Source organism: Aquarana catesbeiana, linkage group LG05, assembly GCF_042186555.1.
Source record: "Aquarana catesbeiana isolate 2022-GZ linkage group LG05, ASM4218655v1, whole genome shotgun sequence".
Taxonomy (NCBI): domain Eukaryota; kingdom Metazoa; phylum Chordata; class Amphibia; order Anura; family Ranidae; genus Aquarana; species Aquarana catesbeiana.
The window spans coordinates 504,545,343-504,553,992 of record NC_133328.1 but is presented as its reverse complement, the minus strand read 5'-3'; the positions used below and the strand labels follow the sequence as shown (position 1 = coordinate 504,553,992).

The following is an 8,650-nucleotide window of genomic DNA, read 5'->3' as shown; positions in this document are numbered from 1 at the left end:
AGAGATACTCATATTGGCTGTATTGTAAATAATGCTATATATAATGTACAGTATATATATATATATATATATATATATATATATATATATTACAGTGGTTTACTTCAAACTTTTAGAGAGTTCTTTTTTTAACATTCACAGTTGTTCATATATAAAACATTAGAAGAAAAAAATGTATGCACAGGATGCAGGGTATTAATACAAATATACTAGTATGTTTACTACAAATGCAAAAAAAATAAACATTTACAGTGCATGCCACTTCATGCTAGATAAGTTGCCATTTGTTAAGTTTTTACAACCAGCATGATATGTGCATGCGTTTGGTATTCCTTGCACAGACTGGCCATACACATTTGATTTTTACGAATTTATGTTTGGTTAATAGTTTCTTGCTGATTTCCTAATTTAGCTCATATACCTACAGCAAAGATATCACGGTGCAACATATACAGATATACAGTATAAAAATGCAATGCATCAATAACACATATAAGTACATATCTTAGTGCTAATAAAATGTGTGTTTGTGTGTGTTATGCTCTTTACGAATGTATAAAACTTATTATATAAAGTAATATTTTCTTTAATAATGCTCCATTTAGCTCATTTATAAACTTTATCTCCGTGCTAACTGGGTTAAACATGGCATTTTGGCTGGAAGTTTTGTTTGTTTCTGATTTAGCTGTCATCTTTATTGTAGGTTCTGATTCTGTGAGTGATAGCTGGCCTTTACTTTATTATCACTAGCTGTTAGCTCACTGTGCAGAACTAGTTGGAATTACTATAAAGGTTCTGTTCATACCCTGTGGGTTGGGTGAAGAATTAGGATTTATGCATTTACTTCTGCTGCAGTATTGTTTATACAGCTTTGGTTCAGTTTTGATCCCTTTTTTGCCTTTGAGGCTCTTCCATAGTGTCAGCTGTTGACTGATAGTAGGAAAACGGCCTCGTGGTGTGAATGAAAGGGACCTAGCGGTTGGTAAACAGAGATAAGGAATAAATAGAGCACAGGCAAAAGGAGATAGTTCTGTGGGAGCCCAGATTGCCGGCAGTCTGTTCAAGTGAGATGCAGAGCCTGTCCTTTTCCCAGATTAAATTAGTGTGCGAAATCTCTTGTGACCTCCTCCCCTTCTCCCCATACTCTTTCGCCAAGTTGAACAGCCTCTGCTGTAAAGTATTCATTTTATCCAGGGACAAGTTGGACAATAGAACTCTCCCTGATACTTATAGACAGCTGTCATGCTTCAAAGTGCTTTCAGTATTTCATTTTTCATTGGCATTAAAAAGGTTTTTTACCTTGTAAATGAACAGAGGCCATAATACAAATATAATGGCTTAGCACTGCCTTGTAAAAAATTCTATCAGGTGTAGGTGTTTAATGCTAATATTTAAATTACATTGTACTTATAAATAAAAAACAAACTTGGTTTAAAACTTTGCTTTGTAAGTTTTTGTATGCAACTTATTTGCTAGTATTTGTGATGTTTACAATGGCGATTCTCTGCTGTATTTTTCAACGCCAATAATATTTTTTAGTAATTTATTACAAATATATTCACCATCTGAGAGTGACTGAACAGACCTCTGCCAACATTGAGGGTCACTATGTAGAGTGTGTACATAGAAAATGCATAAGCCCATTGTACTCTGGCAGCTAATGAGATTGGTCGTTAAGTAAATGACACAAAGCCTACAAAAAAGCTTAGTAGCTCACTAGAGTATCACAGAGTGTCCCTGCACACACCATACAATGACACAAACAGTGGACTAACCTAGCCCACCCTGCTTTATTCTACATCACTGCTTCCCTCAAGTCAGCAAGAGAGACAGAACAAAAGGCAAAAAACACACGGTAAGTTAGTCTGACAATTTTGCCCTGGGGAGACACTATGGAAACCTTAGCCTATCTAAGTGTCTGAAAATCCGTTGGTAGACAAGTAGGTCGTAATAAAGGGCTGATTTTTCACCCCTCATTTCACATGAATAATGATTGTAAGCTCTTTGTGCATTGGTACAGTACTTGCTAAAAGTTTGAAATACTATATTGAAGTTTTTTAACGGAACTGGTGCATGAATTATGTAGATCACTATGTTTCATCTTCTGAAATTTAAATGCAGCAGATGCTTTGTTGTTGTCATATTGGGTCTAATAGAAGAGCGCAGAAAGACTATATAACTACATTAAAATGATAAAAGAGCAAACATATGGCACAACACAGCAGTGTATGCTAGTTCCCACTTAATAGTGAATAGGATTTATATCCTTCCAAAGTGCATGTTAATGTGATAAAGCGCATGTTGCTTTTTTAAAAGAGTGGATAAAAAACAAAATTTCACTTTGATATTTTGAAAGTCTGAGATGAGAATTGAAAAGTGAGTGTATTTGAAAAAGAAAGGTGATAGTGAAGTATGCTGTGATTGCGTCTGGAAGAAGAGGTCATCTTGAAGGGGGAAAAACAACTTTTAAACAAAATGACAACGATAGTTGGTTTTTATATTTTCTTTTGCTCTTTTTTTGTAATTGTTTTTCAGTTTTAGTATTTGTTGGACAGCCTAGGGCAAAACATTTTTCTACTGAGACATAAACATGAAGCATGAAACAGTTAAATATTATTTTAAAGTGTCTGCTGTTTCAGTCTACATTTCAGCTAGGTTGTAATAAAAAAAAATGAACACTGTAATTTAATATGAACTCATTGAAAGTACTGCGATTACACAGTTGACATTGAACACAGAACAAACTAGTAGTATTTTAAAACACCACTTGATGTGAGAGTTCTGCCACTGAATTCAGAGGTGGGATATTATTATGATCACTATTATTATTATTATTATTATTATTATTATTATTATTATTAATGCTTATTTGGCATACATTACAGTTTTGCATTTTTTTTTTAAGCCTAACATCATCACAAAACATAACGATGCAGCTTAATGTGACGGGAAAGGTACAGTTACATTGCAGTTTCTGAACGTAACCCTAAATTTCTGTAGTACATGACAGTTTTTTAAATGCCTATGGTGTATTCTTTTTAGAAATAATACTACACTTTGCAAGGTTTCTAGGCTATGGTATAGTGAAAAGTGTAACTAAAATAGAAATATGTTTGGACAAAGACAAGCTCCATTAAAATATACATGACTTATTGATATATACACATTTTATGTCACTTTTATATTTCATTGTTTGACAGCCAAGGTATTCAGTGGTGTTTTCCTTTCATTTCCTTAAGTTCTTTTACCCTTTATCAAACATTTTTAGTTTTTTTTACACATTGTAAATTGGCATTTTAAAATGTACTGCACATGTACATTATAGGATGGATTCATAATTTATTGATATGCAACATACAATTAAAAAATACTACAATGAGTTTATATCAAAGAAAGCATTATAATGCATCAAGTCAGGAAAAATAGTGTTTATCAGAACAGCACCTATAAATATAACAATATGTTTATATCATAGAAAGAGTGGAGTGTATCATGCCAGTAAGTTCTTTTTTTTTAACAAAGTAATGCCAGTAAGTTCTTAGTTGTTTGCATTTTATATATAGTCAAATATATGATAACCAAATACGCTTATACAGCTTATATGATTTCAAGGGCATGCTGTGTTTGTTTAAATATTATAAAACATTTGGTTTTCCTTCCTACAGTTCAAAAAAAATATTTTGATGAACTGGAAAAAATCTAGACCTAAAATCTATATTGTATTAGTGACATACATTAAAGGTATAAATAAACTTCAACCTGTTAGTTAGTTATCATGAGCTTATCCATAACTTTTCAGTCTTTTGAAAAACATGATTTATTATGGATAAGGCAAAACTCTGGAGAAGACTATTATCGAGAAAAGGTCTAAGCTTCCCTATACTTTTTTTTCACTACGTTTCAAGTTATCTTGAAATACTGGGTTTAATTTTGTCAATTGTGGTGAACACCATGGAAATGATCACAGATGATCAATCCGTCATCATCATATCACATTACTATCAATATCTTCTCATTACATATTTGAAATAAAATAATGTATACAAAGCAGTAAAGGCAGTAATAGCAACTTGCCAATCAAAAATCTACATAAGCCTGTTTCAGAATAGGTGCTTTAAATATCTGTATCATTAGACCAATTTTTTTTTCTGCTTAAATCTAAAGTTCTGACCATGGAGTAAACTTTTATAACTGTAATTCACAACAACACTACATCGCTAGTCCAGCAAAAGAGGTTTACTGCATGATAAAATCAGCACTATATTCATTGAAACAACCTTTATGCAAAAAAGTGGAATACACAAGTATGCAAAACTTTATTGGACTAGTTTTTAATAAGTTTTAAAATCTGGTTGAAAAGAAACAAGTTGGATGACAAAGTTTTATTAGCTATTATTATACAAGAGCATAGACATTTCCATACTTTTAAATAGTAAAAAAACAACTACGTTGAATTTTCAGCAAAAAAAAAATTGACATAACCTAAGGTAGCCTAATCTGCCGAGCAACCTTTTACGTAATTGTCATTTCAGTATTCTGAGACCACAGGTGGAGAATTATGAACAACTACATTGAATTTTGATACTGTACTTTTGTCCAAGGGTCTCAAACAAAAATCAGGACTCAGGTTTGCCCTGGTATTACCTAATGACTCCATAAATCATAGCACAATGCTGAAGTACTTAGTAAATATACCAGCCATAAAAGACTGGTATATATATATATATATATATATATATATATATATATATATATATATATATATATATATATATATGTCCTAGGGGCCTGTCTAATCTGTTATAAGGCAAGCCCCTAAGCTTCTGGTATTCCATGACAAAATATGTCCCTTGCAGCCAACACAAACCATAAGGAAACCTACCTTTTTAGCTGCTGTTGGCAATCACAAAACTTTAGCGATCTGTTAAAATTTTTGATTCTTTCATGAAGAAGGAGTTTCTTGGTATAAAAATAAAGGTAATATGGTCAGATCCATCTCTGATGTGATTAAAATAATCACCTTCTTATTATTACTTTTTTTTAATAAAAAGCATGTTTTACCCTTCTATTCTTTCAAATATAACATTTTTGCACCACAATTACAGAATTTTGTCTCTACATTAGTCCATATCCAATAACACAAATATCTGTATCAGAATAGTTATGCAATATAATACTGCAGTTTCCCAAACAAGTGTCCCAAAGTGCTAATAGGTCATGATTTCTATATGTTCAGAGAGCACACATAATTTATAATTAGAGATCCATATCAGAATTACACGTGCTAATTATTGTGACTTTGTTGAGTATACCGAAATACACGACAGGGGTCCTTAAAGACCTGAGTATTAGTATTGACCTAGTATTAAGTTATCATAGAACAGTTGCTGGAAACAAATTGTGACAAATTTTTAATAAAAATACTTAAAATGGGTTTCTATAATTGTATGTGGCTCTCCTAAATAGAGCAAATTTAACAATGTTTTGGTACCATTAGGTTGGACTTATATAAGAGGATGTCTTGCTGAGAAAAAAAAAAAAGGTTGCCATTTTTTTTTCTCTGATTCACCAAATTTGGGGAATGGGCAATGCAGAGTCTCTACCTTTTCCATATCGAATCTCTGCATCTACTGAGCTTTTACAAACTATTGGATAGTTGTTACTATTCTATAATTAACACTGTACAGCTTAAAGCTGAAATCCATAGAAAAAAAAAGTCTCTCTTCCTACTCCAAGGGTTAACTGCTCCTTTTGCCTAGGGGATGATAATTAAGATGATATACTTACTATATTCCTTGCCCTCTCTGCAGCCAGTGCTCTCCTCCACTATTTGAATCTCTGGAATGCAGAGAATTCCGTGACATCCTCTCATACAATGCAGGACTTCTGGTCCTGCATTTTTTGGGATGATGTAACAAAGCTGCAGCTGGGGGACCAGGCATGTGAAGAAGAAGATGTCTGTAGGTGCGAGGAATAAGGCAATGATATCACTTTTTTCATCAGCCTCCAAGCAAATTGAGGAACCACTGCAAGGAAATTTATTTTTTCTTGGAGTTTAGCTTTAAAGTGTATACTTAGCCAAAACATTTTGTAGTTTTAGATTGTTTAGTAACGTGTTCTGTCAGGTTTTTTTGCTATCTGTTTTCCTGCTGGGGAGATTAATAGCATATCGCAATAAACAGATTTAGTTTGGAGATCCAAAATGTATGATTGTCATTGTAACAATTGCTGAGCAAACTTCCAAAGTAGACAGATAACACTTAAGCCCTGTACACATGATCGGACATTGATCGGACATTCCGACAACAAAATCCATGGATTTATTTGACTTATGTTGGCTTAAACTTGTCTTGCATACACACGGTCCCACAAAGTTGTCGGAAAATCCGATCGGTCTGAACGCAGTGACATAAAACACGTACATCGGGACTATAAATGGGGCAGTAGCCAATAGCTTTCGTCTCTTAATTTATTCTGAGCATGCGTCGGATATGTGTACACACGATCAGAATTTAACCGATCGGATTTTGTTGTCGGAAAATTTTATAGCCTGCTCTCAAACTTTGTGTGTCGGAAATTCCGATGGAAAAAGTCCGATGGAGCCAACACATGATCGGAATTTCCGACAACACAATCCAATCGCACTTTTTCCGTCAGAAAATCCGACCGTGTGTACAGAGCAATAAAATGGATTCAAAGCTGAAACTTTTATTTAGTTTTGGCTATAACTAAAAAGTGCTGAAACTCCTGTCAGGTTTTTCTTGTCCAATAAATAAAGGACTTTTGTGAAACATTCACTAACCCCCTCCCGATCTAAAACAAATAGCAGCTGTAAAATATCTCTTAAAGTTATTAACCAAAAAATATTTATATAATAACAGAAGAGAGTTTAACAAGACTCGTGGCCACTCATTAAAATTAGAAGAAAAGAGGTTTAACCTTAAACTACGTAGAGGGTTCTTTACTGTAAGAGCGGCAAGGATGTGGAATTCCCTTCCACAGGCGGTGTTCTCAGCGGGGAGCATCGATAGCTTCAAGAAACTATTAGATAAGCACCTGAATGACCGCAACATACAGGGATATACAATGTAATACTGACACATAATCACACATAGGTTGGACTTGATAGACTTGTGTCTTTTTTCAACCTCACCTACTATGTAACTATGTAACTACATAATTTACTAAATAAATTGGTACAAAAATGTACCCACTACGTAAAAGCAATAAACTTATCAAAGTGCTATATCATAATCACACATGGGTTGGACTTGATGGACTTGTGTCTTTTTTCAACCTCATCTACTATGTAACTATGTAACTACATAATTTACTAAATAAATTGGTACAAAAATGTACCCACTACGTAAAAGCAATAAACTTATCAAAGTGCTAATAAAACTGCAATTTTATATAAATCATCAAATAATCCACCAGTCATTATAAACAATGCATTAAAGCGGAGTTCTGCCTCCACCCCTCCAAAAATGAAACACCAGCAGCTAAAAATACAGTAGCTGCTGACTTTTACTGTTAGGGCACTTACCTGTTCAGGCATCCAGCATGTGTCATCACTCGAGCCGATTCTTGAATCTCATCTCAGCTAAAGGTAACCAGCAGTGAAGCCTTGCAGATTCACAGCCAGTATCTTACTACTTATGCGTGAATTGTACTGCGCTCTGTAAATGGGCCGGCTGTGGGGGGAAGGAGGGGGGCCGAACTTCCGGCTCACTTCACGTCAGTGAACTGAGCCAGAAGTTGGAGCGGGTACCTGTCAAAATCAGGTACCCGTTCCCCCATCCCCCTCAAAAGGTGCCAAATGTGGCAGCAGAAGGGGGGGAGCCAGACAAGCAGAGCTTCCCCTTTAGAGTGGAGCTCCGCTTTAAATACATAAAGTGCTGATATAAATGTGAAAAATTCAAATTCATATAGTTCATTTCATTACATTATAATCCACCAGTGACCACTACACATGTCCTCTTTTTGGTGTGAGAGTGTGCAGAAATTCACTCTTTAGTGTGAGAAAGCGTCAATTCTACACAATTTAGGCAGCCCCATGTGCATCAAGTTACTCGCCAGATATGTCTGAAGTTTTTTATAGAGACAGTCAAATAGTGCTGATTTTTTTAATCCCCAGTACACAGTGATTTCTCAGCCCTTTACTTACTCCTCATATTACACACAAATAGTGGAAGCAAATAGTGTAACACTGTATCTAAAACCCCAATAATAATTTATTATGCTTACAAAGACAGTGCTTCACCCAGCACTAGAAACTATCAGCATTCACTTGTGTATATGACACCACACCACTTCCAAAATCCTGTGTCAGTGCCTTCAGCTACCCTTGCATGTCTGGTGAGCACTTTGCCCCACTCAACGGGTTTCATCATTAAGGATGTCATTAGAGGTGAACAAATGCACTGTGCTAAAAAAAATCCTCTCACTCCCTGTTCTGTCCCCAGGACACAAAGTGAAAGCTCTCCACTGGCACACAGACAGGGAAAAAAACTATCATGGCCATTGTGAGACATCCCTCCTACATATAAAACTCTCTTCTTTAATCAGTACAGTAAATGAATTGTTATGTCAGGCAGGGTAGTTCAGTCATTTGTAAATAAAGAGTATGGCATAAGGAGAAGTTAGGCAG

The 8,650-nt window shown here is 34.8% G+C and overlaps 1 protein-coding gene across 6 annotated transcripts in view; it reads left to right on the top strand.

The window, feature by feature from the left end:
- Window positions 1-8,650, top strand: part of ST18 (ST18 C2H2C-type zinc finger transcription factor) — a 599,563-nt gene that overhangs the window by 272,563 nt on the left and 318,350 nt on the right. The window contains exon 1 of one of the 6 annotated variants that reach the window (XM_073631588.1): window positions 1,722-1,855. The exons of the other annotated variants lie outside the window; for them this stretch is intronic. The gene's annotated coding sequence lies outside the window, so the exon portion shown is untranslated. Of the gene's footprint in view, window positions 1-1,721; window positions 1,856-8,650 lie in introns of those variants that run through there. 6 annotated transcript variants of the gene reach the window in all.